The sequence below is a fragment of the Squalius cephalus genome, assembly GCF_949319135.1.
Source record: "Squalius cephalus genome assembly, chromosome: 1".
Taxonomy (NCBI): Eukaryota; Metazoa; Chordata; class Actinopteri; order Cypriniformes; family Leuciscidae; genus Squalius; species Squalius cephalus.
The window spans coordinates 20980240-20994026 of NC_137122.1; the positions used below are offsets into that span (position 1 = coordinate 20980240).

Here is a 13787-nt window from a genome sequence, read left to right on the forward strand (position 1 = left end):
AAAATATGGCCCCACATATAAAATAGTCGAACAGAAATGTCGAAGCAGTATCAGACTCAAATATAAAATAGTCGCACAGAAATGTCGAAGCAGTATCAGACTCAAATATAAAATAGTCGCACAGAAATGTCGAAGCAGTATCAGACTCAGATATAAGATAATCAAACAGAAATGTCAATGAAGTATCAGACTCAAATACAATTAAAAAGGGACATAATAATTAACAGACATATTCATGAATAGGATGTTGAATTTACAAAGTCATTACGTTAATAAATTCTATGCCTCATACAACCCTTAAATAAAATAAGGGTATTAATAAATCACATTGATCAGGTAACATTGTTGGAAATGTTTTCTAATCCTTTGACTGTCTGTATTAATTGAACTATTTAGTTTACCAGCAATTTGCTAACTAGATGGATTATTGCACTAAAAAGTGTGACACACTTAGTTGCCAGATTATTTTGTACAACTGATGCAGCATCAATTCAACAATTCTATAATAAATCCTCCTCCATGAAGATTATAAGACTGCTTTATACTGCTTGTTGAAACTGCTTTATAGAGTTGTTGATTCAACATTATAATCATTGTGGAACTGTGTTGTGTTATACAGACGTGTTTAATAAACCCTTTAGCTTTATCATTTATGGGAGCTAAGCATGGAGCTAAGACACATACAGTATATGACTGTAGTCTGTAACCAGGGCAACAGTGCATCCCAGCAAACACAGATGTTCCCCTAACGTTCCCATTTGGTTATTTTTTGGGAACCAAATAAGAACGTTCTAGAAACGTTCTCTGTAGGTTATTTTTAGGTTTAATTTTTATAACCTAAATAGAACGTTCTGGGAACGTTCCCTGCAGGTTATTTTTAGGTTTAATTTTTATAACCTAAAGATAACCTTCCCAGAACGTTTCCTGCAGGTTATTTTTAGGTTTAATTTTTATAACCTAAAGATAACCTTCCCAGAACGTTCCCTGCAGGTTATTTTTAGGTTTTATTTTTATAACCTAAAGAGAACGTTCTGGGAAGGTTCAGGTTGTTATTTAATAACCTAAAGATAACCTTCCCAGAAACGTTTCCTGCAGGTTATTTTTAGGTTTTATTTTTATAACCTAAAGAGAACGTTCTGGGAAGGTTCAGGTTGTTATTTAATAACCTAAAGATAACCTTCCCAGAAACGTTTCCTGCAGGTTATTTTTAGGTTTAATTTTTATAACCTAAAGAACCTTCCCAGAACGTTTCCTGCAGGTTATTTTTAGGTTTAATTTTTATAACCTAAAGAACCTTCCCAGAACGTTTCCTGCAGGTTATTTTTAGGTTTAATTTTTATAACCTAAAGAACCTTCCCAGAACGTTTCCTTGCAGGTTATTTTTAGGTTTTATTTTTATAAACCTAAATTTTTATAACCTAAAGAGAACGTTCTGAGAACGTTCTCTGCAGGTTATTATTTTAATATCACTACTATTAACAGGCAGATTACCAACTGACAACGTCGTCAGTACGGTCCCCTAAGGTTATAAGATAACCAACAACGTTCAGATATATTCGCAATAACTTTTTATTAATGATATTTTAAATTATGTTATATATTTTAATTCTATATGTTTATTTAAATGTTGCGTGACTTTGAAGTGTTTTAATGCGCATGCGCGTGATCAAACAACGGAGCACGTGCGCCTATGCACGTGCGCTGCCGCTGCGCCGTCTGCAGATGGAAACGTCATCGACAACTGACAAACAACAAAACTCCCGTCTCGCTGTTGGTTTCACTGCTTTCAGGTAAGTTTAGTCAACAAAATCTCACAAATAATATACGCAAACGTCCATGACACATTTCTTACGTGTAATTGACACGCTTCTGGTGAATATTTACTTTAAAGAAATGGTTTTGTGTCTTTGAAAAAGTCCGTTAGCATCTACGCTAGCAGCTAACGTTAACCGTTTTCAGAAGAGAACGTTAGGCCTAAGTTACGTTAAGTTAAGGTCTCATTTATGAAAGTTTGGGTTTTTAAACACGTATTTAGTGTAGATAACAGTTTTTGATAGTTTTGCTGGTAATTTGTCTATGGGAAGTAAGCTAATTTATTTAACCTAAGAATGCACTGTATTGTTAACTTAATCAGAGACGTCACCAATATTGCTAAAATGTTATTTCAGAATAACGAGAGAAAAAATAAAACTCTACAACAAGGGGTGAGTTATTGTTTAATCATGATGATAATTCCATATGCATTTATTTCACAATATATTATCTTAAGATTTGTATATATTTACCTTTTCTGCATTTCACCTCTGTTCTAGCTTGGTTCCTTGTAATAAACCTAACACATGTAATATTGTTGGCTCTGTGACAAATAGCATTATGTTCCTTCCTAGATCATCATGCTGTGATGGCCTGCTGCACCCCCGTCCAAGAAAATCTCCACGGCTATGAACCATATGACTAGTAAGCAAAACCACCTCAAACATACTGTGCACTACTGTTCAAAGTTTTGGGGTCTGTAAGATTTATGCTTTTAATATAAGTTTTTTTCTGTGAGATTGTCCTTGAGAAGCCTGTAGGCTAAATAATCAGCTAAATAATAGGCGACTAATACAATATTATAATGGTCATAGTTAGAATAATAATTCATTTAACTATTATGATAACATTTTATTTTATTTCTTTAGGTCTGTTTTGAATTATGTTGGCCAATGAGACTGACACCATGCTGTCCAACACAAAGGTATTTATGTATTTATATGTTTTTTTTTTTATTGATCAATACTGAAATTCTTTGTACTTTTAAATGCTGAATGTGGTTCAGGGGGTCGACAACTTTAGGCAGTTATTTTTCACAGATATCTTGGGCAGCTGTGGCTCATGCTCTTAGCCTTTAAAAATGTTTGAATTGATATCCCCAATGCAATATCAGGGGGTAAATATATCATTAGAGTGATATACCTCTTTTGTTAACAGATGCGTTATAATCCCTATTGTTTGGCCCTGTATTCTTCAGGACAAGACCTTGATGCCATCCACAGTCAGTAGATGAAGAAGGTGAGTTTAGCCGAATTCAGTTCTCTTTCCCTTTTTTTAAGCTTAAACGGACACGTACACGCAAAATGAAGTCAAAATGCCCATCTTGACGAGTTTCCTCGTAAACAGTCTTGTGTTTTAAACAGAAAGAAAACGGATGCGTGTCATTTATATTAGGTCTGCGCATTCGTCTTAAAGATGAACTGAAATAATCAACGTTGATAATGTGTTATGACAATTAAAAGTAAATTACACAAAAAATTTTAATTAAAAATATCAATATAGCTCTTTTTTTTAAGCAACACAAAAATTGCGTTTGTTAGTATAAGAACGCTGGCAATTCCGATGACGTCACCGGCATGGTAGAACCTGCCAAGGTATATAGGCAGCTGCAGCTGCAGGTCCTATACACAGACGAAAATTAGTCATTTTAATGGCATGGGTATCTTGACTACCACCACACGACCGGCCCGACACATTAACTGTAATTATGAACCCAAGCCCGATTTAAACCTGACCATTTTTTAATACATGGGCCGTTATAACCAGGGGCGGCGACAGATAATTTTTTAACGCAGGTGCTGAGGGGGTGCTAGATATATTATATATAAATAGTATTCATAAATGAGCAAACAAAGGCCACTTAATATTTAATAATCAATTATTTTAATTATCACAATTAAAGTATTAATTTTATTCAATTGAAGCAACATTCAGCATTCAAGCAAATATTCTTATAGATTTATTATTAATAATGATAATTAATAATTAGCCTAATTATTTCAACATAATATCTCGTTATTTCGTAATATGTAGCCTACATAATATGTGTGCGTGCAACAAGCAAGATGTGCATTTGTAAATCCGGTGACGCGCATGCATTTATTTTTATTAATAAACAGTGTCAGCTGCAAAGATTAAGTTGACGATCGCCATCTCCGTAGTGAACGCGCCTATAGAGAGAAATGCACATCATTACATAATCAGAGAGTAGCCTATTTCTTTTCGTTTTGAATTGTTTCGTTTAAAGACATTTCAAGCTTGCTATATTTCTCATGTCTGTAAGGCATACACACACTGAGTTTCGGTTAAGTTGGGATGAGATGCGCTCCAGTTCACGTGCAATGCAAGTGACCGCGCGGACCCCTCCATGATTATAATGTCTGCTATATTTGCTTATTAAATACAGGCAATTGGTTGATGAAAAAAATATTAAAATTAAGATACAATGTATACAAAACGAAATTCACTTTAAAGAAAGGCTTTCTACAATGCAAATCTTAATTAAGTGGTCAAAATCATGTCTGACCCGCTCCATATCTCTCGATATATTGCGCATCCTATCTTACTCATGCTGTCAACTTTTTTATATTCAACATAGATGAAAAAAAAATATATATATATTTTAATGAAACTAAATGAGCTTATTTAATGGCTACAACACGTATAGTAGGCTTACAGACTCTCTATTTGTACAAATTGCTGCATTTACTTCTGAATTGTGCATGTTGAAAGGCATTTGTTTGTGCATAAAACATATCTGCAACTGCAACATTTATCAAGTTAACGGATTGTGCATGCATTTATTAATTATTATCTTAATGAATAATGCAACAAGGATGAAGCATGTAAACTGCGTTGTTTGTTTATTCAGAATGGAATGGATCGCAAATGGATCCGAATGAAGAAAAGTTAAAAAAAAGAAAGAAAAAAAAGTGAACTCCCTTTGTTTCAACAATGTGCCCTGAGACGATGGACATCAGCTAGCTTCAGGGTGGGTAGGACATCGGAATCTGTTTACAGACCTGCTGTGGTTTTATTAGCAGCTAGTAAACGCATTATTATCGAAACGAGTCATGATTTACACAGTTTATATTGTCGGAGTGGTAGCTAGCTTGTGGCGTTTGACAAAAGTGCTTCCAACGTGTTTAGCTGCTAGCTATTTCCCTAGGTTGGATCGTTTGGTATATAGCTTGATATGCTTATATGATTTCAATGAATGAGTGTCTCAGTTTTGTTGAACGCTATAAAGCTATATTGAACACAATATGTTTTGTGTATGTGACAACCAGAGCGTTTTCCCAACAGCGGAGCTTAGTTGATAGATTCAACTTTTGCCATATCTGGCCGGCAAACCGACGAACACATCTTCCTTTTTTTTAAGAATGACTTAAGTGCCGTTCTTTGCTCTTTTCTCAAAGAAAAACTTAACTCCAAGTCCTCCAGAGTCGCGGCCAAAGCCGATTCGAAAAATTATTATGAACATTTTAATCAATATTTTATATAAAATATAAATAAGTATTTTGTGTAACTAGTGCAATTTTTTTTTTCAAATGAAATGGGGGTGAAAAAGTAAAATTACAATAAAAATACACACCTGTGCCAAAATTCATGCAGTTAACATAAAAAAAATTAAAAAAAACACACATAGGTCCAAAGTGGACAAAAATGTCCAAGTCAAAAAAACTCTCATAAAAATGTTATGCTTGGGAGCAAATACTTAAGTTTGGTCTCATTTTAAAGAAGACCCTTTTGCAGATTGTTGTTGAAGTGAAAAATTTAATGTTTGAATGAGGTGGAGCCACCTGTATCTTCAAAAGGAGATGAGGTACAGCATTGCCCCCTCCCCTTACGAAAAAGAAGTATACTTCAAGTTCATTTTTATAAAGTATACTTAAGTAATGTTTAAGTATATTTTTGAGAAGTATATAAAAAGTAGACTGAAAGTATACTTTCTTATTTTTAATTTAAAAGAAGTATACTAATGGAACACTTGAATAAACTTATTTTTCGTAAGGGTCGTCATCTGTGTGCATGGATTAATATAAGAACCCCCAACTACAGTACACTTAAAGTTTTAATTAATTTTGTATGCATTTGTACAGTCTTCCTTGATTATTAGGGCTGGGTAAAAAATATCGATTTCTCGATTTTAATCGATTCTCATTTTTACGAAACAATATCGATTCTTAAACCCCAAGAATCGATTAGTCATCCTGTTTTCAGTTGATGAATGAATGGATCATTGTTGCGCGCATCCCATCCAATAAATCGCAATAATCTTTGTGCTTTGTTATTATTGATATGAAACAAAGTCTCAGATTTCAAATTACGTCCATTTTCTCACGAAATTCAAAAACATAATTACCGTTTTGGCGCTCTGGCGTGAGATCGCTCCGGCGCAGCTCAGCTCAAGAGAAGCAACAGAAGCAACTCTTCCGCCTTAATACCAGTTACAGCGCGAAATAAACATGAATGAGCATCTGAAAGTGTGTTATCAAAGTCCGTATCATGTCTCATGGAATCGCTCAATCAGTGTTTCGACCGTGCAAAGACGTTAGTAAACAATGTAATGGAACACTTGAATAAACATATTTTTCGTAAGGCTCGTCATCTGTGTGCATGGATTAATATAAGAACCCCCAACTACAGTACACTTAAAGTTTTAATAAATTTTGTATGCATTTGTACAATCTAGTACCTTGATTATTTTTGTTTTTAATTTTGTCAGATTCACTTGGGGGAGATGTTCGAGTGCGCAGAGAGGCCTGGTCAAGGATTCAAAACAGCACGCGGGATTCCTTATTTGTCAAGGAGTTGGCAGTGGCAATCTGGGGCACTAAGACTCTGGGGGAAAGAAGTCTCACAGGGAAGGAATGCCCCACAACCAAAACCAGCAGGCAGCCTTTAACCCCCCAGAAACTTCAGACATTAAAAGGTAGCAGTAGCCACAAGGTCTTTGTGGGATGCCAAGTACTGGGTTATGGAGTAATACATTTTTATTTGTTCTGGTGCGACACAAGCATCACTATTTATCTGTTCATTTCTTTTCAGTCTGCTTCAAGGAGTGGCTTGACAGAAAGAATGTGGAGGAGACAGAGTTGCAGGCCAGATGGATAAAGGCCGGACGGTTCATCACAGAAAAATAATGGACATTAACAGACTAAAAAAAAACTTTAAAATGTGAGTATGGGGTTCCATTTGTGCCAAAAATGAGTCGACTGCTTTGTGCTTTGTACTACACATTTGTCCTTGTCAACAGTAACCTGCTAAAAGTTGCCTACTTTTTCAGAAAAATTAGTATAAGTTGATGTGTATGCTCTCCGTTTATGTCGTTTTGTTCTGTCATCCTTACTGTATTGATCCTACTATTTCAGGTAAATTACTAAATGTTGATGTGTATGTTCTTTGTTTATGTCGATTTGTTCTGTCGTCCTCAGTGTCATCTTAACTGTCGTCTTGTTCTGTCATCTTAACTGTTGTCTCGTTCTGTCGTCTTGTTCTGTCGTCTTAACTGTTGTCTCGTTCTGTCGTCTCGTTCTGTCGTCTCGTTCTGTCGTCCTCAGTGTCATCTTAACTGTCGTCTCGTTCTGTCGTCTCGTTCTGTCGTCTCGTTCTGTCGTCTCGTTCTGTCGTCTCGTTCTGTCGTCTCGTTCTGTCGTCCTCAGTGTCATCTTAACTGTCGTCTTGTTCTGTCATCTTAACTGTCGTCTTGTTCTGTCATCTTAACTGTCGTCTTGTTCTGTCATCTTAACTGTTGTCTCTTTCTGTCGTCTTGTTCTGTCGTCTTAACTGTTGTCTCGTTCTGTCGTCTTGTTCTGTCGTCTCTATCTGTCGTCTCGTTCTGTCGTCTCTTTCTGTCGTCTTAACTGTCGTCTCGTTCTGTCGTCTCGTTCTGTCGTCTCTTTCTGTCGTCTCTTTCTGTCGTCTCGTTCTGTCGTCTCTTTCTGTCGTCTTAACTGTCGTCTCGTTCTGTCGTCTCGTTCTGTCGTCTCTTTCTGTCGTCTCTTTCTGTCGTCTCTTTCTGTCGTCTCGTTCTGTCGTCTCGTTCTGTCGTCTCTTTCTGTCGTCTCGTTCTGTCGTCTCGTTCTGTCGTCTCGTTCTGTCGTCTCGTTCTGTCGTCTCGTTCTGTCGTCTCGTTCTGTCGTCTCGTTCTGTCGTCTCGTTCTGTCGTCTCGTTCTTGTTGACAGAACGAGACGACAGAAAGAGACGACAGAACGAGACAACAGTTAAGACGACAGAACGAGACGACAGAACAAGACGACAGAACGAGACAACAGTTAAGACGACAGAACAAGACGACAGAACGAGACAACAGTTAAGACGACAGAACAAGACGACAGAACGAGACAACAGTTAAGATGACAGAACAAGACGACAGTTAAGATGACACTGAGGACGACAGAACAAATCGACATAAACAAAGAACATACACATCAACATTTAGTAATTTACCTGAAAAAGTAGGATCAATACAGTAAGGATGACAGAACAAAACGACATAAACGTCGTCTCGTTCTGTCGTCTTAACTGTTGTCTCGTTCTGTCGTCTCTTTCTGTCGTCTCGTTCTGTCAACAAGAAAGAGACGACAGAACGAGACGACAGAACGAGACGACAGAAAGAGACGACAGAAAGAGACGACAGATAGAGACGACAGAACAAGACGACAGAACGAGACAACAGTTAAGATGACAGAACAAGACGACAGTTAAGATGACACTGAGGACGACAGAACAAATCGACATAAACAAAGAACATACACATCAACATTTAGTAATTTACCTGAAAAAGTAGGATCAATACAGTAAGGATGACAGAACAAAACGACATAAACGTCGTCTCGTTCTGTCGTCTTAACTGTTGTCTCGTTCTGTCGTCTCTTTCTGTCGTCTCGTTCTGTCAACAAGAAAGAGACGACAGAACGAGACGACAGAAAGAGACGACAGAAAGAGACGACAGAAAGAGACGACAGAAAGAGACGACAGAAAGAGACGACAGAACGAGACGACAGAACGAGACGACAGATAGAGACGACAGAACAAGACGACAGAAAGAGACAACAGTTAAGACGACAGAACAAGACGACAGAAAGAGACAACAGTTAAGATGACAGAACAAGACGACAGTTAAGATGACACTGAGGACGACAGAACAAATCGACATAAACAAAGAACATACACATCAACATTTAGTAATTTACCTGAAAAAGTAGGATCAATACAGTAAGGATGACAGAACAAAACGACATAAACGTCGTCTCGTTCTGTCGTCTTAACTGTTGTCTCGTTCTGTCGTCTCTTTCTGTCGTCTCGTTCTGTCAACAAGAAAGAGACGACAGAACGAGACGACAGAAAGAGACGACAGAAAGAGACGACAGAACGAGACGACAGATAGAGACGACAGAACAAGACGACAGAACGAGACAACAGTTAAGACGACAGAACAAGACGACAGAAAGAGACAACAGTTAAGACGACAGAACAAGACGACAGAAAGAGACAACAGTTAAGATGACAGAACAAGACGACAGTTAAGATGACACTGAGGACGACAGAACAAATCGACATAAACAAAGAACATACACATCAACATTTAGTAATTTACCTGAAAAAGTAGGATCAATACAGTAAGGATGACAGAACAAAACGACATAAACGGAGAGCATACACATCAACTTATACTAATTTATCTGAAAAAGTAGGCAACTGTTAGCAGGTTACTGTTGACAAGGACAAATGTGTAGTACAAAGCACAAAGCAGTCGACTCATTTTTAGAACCCCATAGTGAGCACTTAATTAAGATCAATTGTTGTTAATGCGTTTTATTGTAATTTGCTTGTTGAGCCAGAAGTGTTGTTTTTTGTTAAATAATTGTTATTATTGTATTAACGTATTAATGTTTATTTGTTATTATTAAATGAACTTGTTACATGTATTAATGTAAGCTTGTATTTTCATGATTTTCATCATACCAAAATTCAATGTAGCTGTCCTGCATTCCACCCTGGTGAACAGGCTACCATCCTTAACATCTATTACTGTTTACCAGCATAGTTTCCAATGTTTGTCACCAGCATCCAATGTTGGTGATGGTGTGACCAGCATGGGATGCATTTAATTAATGCATACAGCAAGCATACCAGCACACCAGCATCCCATGCTGGTCACACCAGCACACCAGCATCCCATGCTGGTCACACCAGCACACTAGCATCCCATGCTGGTCACACCAGCACACCAGCATCCCATGCTGGTCACACCAGCACACCAGCATCCCATGCTGGTCACACCAGCACACCAGCATCCCATGATGGTCACACCAGCATACCATGCTGGTCACACCAGCATACCAGCATCCCATGCTGGTCACCAGCATACCAGCACCAAAACACAACATATGCTGGTCTAGCTGGTATGACCAGCTATGCTGGTCTATGCTGGTTTTTCCAGCAGGGATACGTATTGTAAATGTACAGTAACCACAATACTTACCATGCTTTTACTACAGTAACCCTAATTTTACTGTGATAGGTGTGGTAAAAGGACAGTAACCACAAAACTTACCATGCTTTTACTACAGTAACCCTAATTTTACTGTGATAGGTGTGGTAAAAGGACAGTAACCACAATACTTACCATGCTTTTACCACAATAACCCTAATTTTACTGTGATAGGTGTGGTAAAAGGACAGTAACCACAACACTTACCATGCTTTTACCACAGTAACCCTAATTTTACTGTGATAGGTGTGGTAAAAGGACAGTAACCACAAAACTTACCATGCTTTTACCACAGTAACCCTAATTTTACTGTGATACGTATTGTAAAAGGACAGTAACCACAAAACTTACCATGCTTTTACCACAGTAACCCTAATTTTACTGTGATAGGTGTGGTAAAAGGACAGTAACCACAACACTTACCATGCTTTTACCACAGTAACCCTAATTTTACTGTGATAGGTGTGGTAAAAGGACAGTAACCACAAAACTTACCATGCTTTAAACCTCAGTAACCTTAGTTTTACTGTGATTGGTGTAGTACAGGGCAGTAATCACAAAACTTACCATGCTATTCCCCAGAATTGGTAGTTTTAAAGTGATATTTGTTGTTAATGCATATTAAACACAACACTTGCCATGCTTTTAATGCTTTGTAATGTAACATCCAATATTTGTAAGGCAGTACTTTGTCCTTTAAAGAATCCTATATATTATTAATTATACATAATGATATTTTCTTTTCTTTTTTTTCAGCTGAAAAGACCAAAAGGGCCTTTCGGACTCAGTCAGCCCCATATTGTTTGAGGACAAGTAAACGGAGGAGACGGAAAGCTGCATAGGTAAATATCTGCAATGTATGTGTTGTTTTTAACCCTAAATCAAATAATTTATCAAGCATTTGTTGTTTCTTAAACCTTTTCTCACAAAACCCATAGCCCAATCAGTATGAACATAGTCTGAAGGTCTTAATAATTCACAAGATTGAACAAGTTGTCAAATTCGTACGATACTCTTACATATTTGTATACTCGTACACAATCCTGCAGCTTTTACTCCTAGTGCTGTCATTGGCTACTGCCTCAATTCCTGTACGGAATTATCGCGATATTTGTAAATCAGTTGAGCCCCTTCTTGGAAAGTAGTCGGATGTCCCACACACTGTTAGAAAGTTGATATTAATTGCATTGTATTTATTACAATTATTACAAATTGGTCCCCGTCTGTTTATGTTCCAGTGATACATGATGTCTCTCCACACCTCATAACCTACCTCTGTTTGCAAGAGTGGAAAAGCTTATCTGACATTATCATGTCACATGACATCAGATACTCAATTATTTTGTCGTAATCAGAGCAGTTACACTGCCCTACCCGTTTGCATGTAAATCATTTTCATACGATTATTGCTTGCTTTTATAGACATACTTTTATTCATAGAAATGCCCACATATCAGTGAACTTATAACATAAAAATGCTTTTAACATTTAATTATGCAACACTCTTTACAGAAAAATATCCCACAGTTATGGATAAACTCACAACGTCATCATCAAGTGCTGTGCTGGGCACATTGGGCAACAAGTGTCCTCCAACGTATTCGATCCGTGGCCAAGTTCTCCACATCTTCCCATGGGACACTGACATTCTTCAGGTCTTCGTGAAACATCTGTCTCTGTGTCTTCCTTGGTCTTCCCTGTCTCCTGCATCCTCCTGGCGGTGTCCACTTCATCACTGTGTTTGGGTGTTGTTGTTTGGGCATGCGTAGGATGTGTCCAGTGAGGTGCACCCTTTGCTCTGTCTCAGTTTCTGAAAGTCTTCATGTAGTCCCACTCCTCCTCGTGATCTCTTTGATATATGCAGAACCAATGTTGAAAATAGTGATTTATCTTTTTCCATATTGTTAAAGCATTTTGTTTTCTCTTTCAGCTTCATAAACTGTACTTGATTTCTGCCTAATGCCTTTATAAAAAAAGGGTCAGTGCTCATCAGGTGTTTTGCTAAAGGACATATTCATTGCATAGTTACAATAAAAGTGACCAATAATCACAAGGATATAGAATGAAAGTTGAGAATGTAAAATGTTGTGCTTATGTTTTTGCCTATTTGTTCTTTAAAGCAAAGAAACAAATGTATTTTCACATAACAAAGTTGAATCTCATCTCTTGGTTTGTAAATATATAACTTCATCATAGCAATTTTTTAATGTTAATGTATGTGTCACTATAATAGATTGCCCCTGTATCTGGATATTTTTAATTAACTGATTTTTATACTGTTGTGCAGTAGTTTTGGCACTACATTTGTCTTTAAACAGTTTGACATTAAATATTGGAATATGCTTTCAAAATTGTGTCCATTCATTTGTGCTTTTGTTACATTTATTTGAATATAATTGATATACCTTTAATATACTATACATACACTGTAAATGTTAGAAGCACTTTAGAACATGCAATTATCTTTAATTAAAATACTGCAAAACTACCCTGCTGTAGGCCATTGCTTAGAAAAAAGTTTCTCTTTCAAATGTATTTATGCATCAGTCTAAGCAAAAAAGCTCATTTGTAGCATTGATCATGTGAACTCGTTTTTGGATGGTAACCACACAAAGGAGTCTTTTGTTTTTAAATATGAGTTTTATAATTTAATTAGAAGGAATACATGTTTAACAGCCTAAATATAAAATATATAAGGTATCTATCCCTGCAGGCGGAACCAGAAGAGATGTCATCATTTGCCATAAATGGGCATGTAAGTGTGACGCATCTGTTCAGCTGGGTTGTTATTGGCTGTGACTTTATCGCAGAACTCGCTGTGATTGGACAATCGTTTAACACATATAAAACGGCGCTTCATGTTACAAAGTATGTTTTGGTGTTATTATTACGTTAGTTATAGATTAAGCTAACTATAAAGTGTCTCTATGTTGTGAGAAGTTACTCCTTTACTGAGATCCTAACCCTAACCCTAAGCATGTCTGCACATTTCAATGAACTACAGAACAATGCTTCTGGTTCCACTGATAGAATGACAGAGATATGTGGGTAATGTAGTTTAAAACGTTTAGTAATGAAACAATAAATGTTAAATAAATAATATATTTAATGGACAACTGGATATCTAAATTTGTTCATTGTGCAAACCTTTATGACATATATGAGGGACAGGCTGAAATTTGATATTTTACTGTGAGCACTTTAAAAATAACCTTTATGCCAGCTTTCCATATATGTCTGATAACTGTGGCCAACATTATTTATTAAACATAGCATAAGCAGTTGTCCTGCCGATTTTCTCTTTGATACACTAACCGGACTTTGAGTTACAGCCATTTGAAATGTGCATTTTTTTTGCTCTTCTGGGGGCCGTTGCTGGGCCCCTGGAGGTGGAAGGGCAATAGAATCTACACAGATCTACACACAGTATTACTATTACACAAGGATAATGCACCATTCAGTAAAACAACAAAA

At 36.9% G+C, this 13787-nt stretch overlaps 1 long non-coding RNA gene across 2 annotated transcripts; it reads left to right on the top strand.

Moving 5' to 3' along the window:
• Positions 1–1718: 1718 nt before the first annotated feature.
• On the top strand, positions 1719–12660 carry LOC307164965. Of its 2 annotated transcripts, XR_013822367.1 has the most exons (10): positions 1719–1790; positions 2169–2204; positions 2388–2457; positions 2682–2737; positions 3011–3051; positions 6542–6748; positions 6865–6993; positions 11070–11155; positions 11552–11697; positions 11826–12548. It is a non-coding gene; the product is annotated as an uncharacterized lncRNA (long non-coding RNA). The 2 variants fall into 2 exon arrangements; XR_013822366.1 differs by lacking the exon at positions 11552–11697 and having other exon boundaries at positions 11826–12660.
• Positions 12661–13787: the final 1127 nt, after the last annotated feature.